Source organism: Laccaria bicolor, genomic scaffold (assembly GCF_000143565.1).
Source record: "Laccaria bicolor S238N-H82 LACBIscaffold_5 genomic scaffold, whole genome shotgun sequence".
Classification (NCBI taxonomy): domain Eukaryota; kingdom Fungi; phylum Basidiomycota; class Agaricomycetes; order Agaricales; family Hydnangiaceae; genus Laccaria; species Laccaria bicolor.
The window spans coordinates 82,240-84,892 of record NW_001889876.1 but is presented as its reverse complement, the minus strand read 5'-3'; positions in this window follow the sequence as shown (position 1 = coordinate 84,892).

Sequence of the window (2,653 nt, the reverse complement as noted above, 5' to 3'; positions counted from 1 at the left end):
ATTATGTAGTCTGTTTCAATACACCTTAGTTTTCTTCATTTATTACTGTTTAAGTTGGAACTTTGCAGATTAAGTCTGGACTTGTGATTCTATGATAATAATTGTGGAATTGGGACTTATTCCATCTGAATTCCATATGGAAAAAGTATGGATTCCATCTAAAAAAGTATGGATTCCATCTGAAAGAAGTATGGAGTCCATCAGCTATTCCATGGAATCCATCTCCAGAAAGTATGGAGTCCATCAGCCATTCCATGGAATCCATCCCCAGAAAGTATGGAGTCCATCAGCCATTCCATGGAATCCATCTGGAATTCCTGGAATCCACCCCCCTTCCATGCATTCCATATGGATTAAGCCGGGGAGGGTAAAGTACAGCCCTGAATCTATGTACTTATTCACAATAAACCAATGATACAGCAATGGCAAAATGACCACCCTTCTCACTCCTTCAACCATAGACCCATGAACATGAACCCACTACAAAAACCCATGGGTATTGCACCAATGGCCCATACTCAACCTCTAATGTACCTGTACCCACAACCCATTTTGTAGTCTAAAAAGCGGACACTACAAAGTTCTGTAGTCTAAAAAAAGGAAACTACAAACATTTGTAGTTGAAAAAGCGGACAATATAGAATTTTGTACTCTCAACAAGCAGACACTGCAAAATTTTGTAGTCTAAAGGCGAACTTTGTAGTCACAAAAAGTGGACAATACAAAATTGTGTAGTCTAAAAAGTGGTTACTACATACTTTTGTAGTCTGGAAAGCATACACTACAAAATTCTGTAGTCTCAAATAGCAGACACTATAGTCATCTTTTCAGCCAGATTTATGGACCATTGACACTCAGCATACTAATTACAACTCCAGACATGTTTTCAGCCAGATGTTTGGAGCACTGAAATCCGGGCATTTTTTCGGCCACATTTTTGGGGCAATTCCAATGACATTTAGCATGTTAAATACACATCTGGATGTTTTTTCGGCCGCATTTTCGGAGCAGTGACATTTACCAAGTCAACGACACATCCAGACATTTATTCAGCCGCATTTTTGGGGTTATGTCATTCAGCATGTTAAATACAAATTCGGATGTTTTTTTGGTGGTGTTTTCTGGCAATTGAAATTCTAAATTTTGGACATTGGAGTATTCCATGGGGGCCATCTGGCCCCTGTCAAACTTACATTTGAAATTTCGGTCATTGGTGCACTCTGCAGGGATCATTATATCTGGATGGAAATGACATACACATTTTCGGACTTCAGAGCATTTCAGGGGGGCTGTCTGGTCTATGTCAAGATTACATCTGAAATTTCGGACATTGGTGCACTAATACAAATCCGGATGTTTTTTCGGCCGCATTTTCGGGCACTTGAAGTACTAAATTTCAGATATGGAGCATTCCACTGGGGTTGTCTGGCCTCTGTTAAAATTACATCCAAAATTTTGGATAATGGTGCACTCTACCCAGATCATTATATCCAGATCGAAATGACCTACAAATTTTCATACTTCAGAGCATTCCATGGGATTTTTCTAGTCTATGACAAAATTGCATGCAAAATTTCGGACATTGGTGCACTATTTGGGGATTATATCCAGATGGAAATGACCTACCAATTTTCAGACTTCAAAGCATTCCATGGGAGTTGTCTAGTTTGTGTCAAAATTAAATCCGAAATTTCGGACATTGGTGCACTAATACAAATCCGGATGTTTTTTTCGGCCACATTTTCAGAGAAGTGACATTCACCAATTTAATCCCAAATTTGGACATTTTTTCGGCCACATTTTCAGAGCAATGACATTCAAATCCGGACATTTTTTCAGCCACATTTTTAGGGCAGTGACATTCACCTCAACCACAAATCTGGACATTTTTTTGGCTGCATTTTTGGAGCACTGGTATTCCGCATGCTAGTGACAAATCTGGACCCTCCTTCAGCCGCATTTTTGGGGCAGTGACATCCAACATGTCAACCACAAATCCAGACATTTTTTCAGTCGCATTTTCGGAGCACTTGCATTCAATCAATGCATATGTTGTATGGATCCATTGGTCCCAGGGATGGATCCATAGTGTCCATGTGTATTGGGCCCATTGGGGTAGACCTATGACTTATTGGGACAATTGTCAATTTCAATTGTTATGGTACTATAGTGACATCTATGTATACTTGTGGCACATCACATAGATGGCATCCATCCACATTTCATGTGAAACCCATGCACATCCTGCGCACTGCATAGACATACATTCACATTTCACACGAAACCCATGCATTCTATAGACATGCACAGGATCCACACAAATCACATGTGCATTGCACAAGGACACCAACATACCTGGGTGCTACTTTCCTGGCCTACTCCATGCAGCCCACAGTCTGCAATAAGTGTGGATTCTAACTGCTGCAATTGAACACCAAGGTTCAGGGTCTAATTTGCATATAAACCATAGTGAGTCTCAATCCACAATCTTAAATTTCTTGATTTTGGGATCCTGACAATGAAGGATGGTTTTGTATGTCCTCCCTGCTTCAAAAGAGACAGCAAATTGGTCTCCTATGTATGTTTTTGATTTAATTTCCTTCCCACTAATATTTATTTGGCCCTAGCCATGGAAATTCCAATCCTGTGGTGC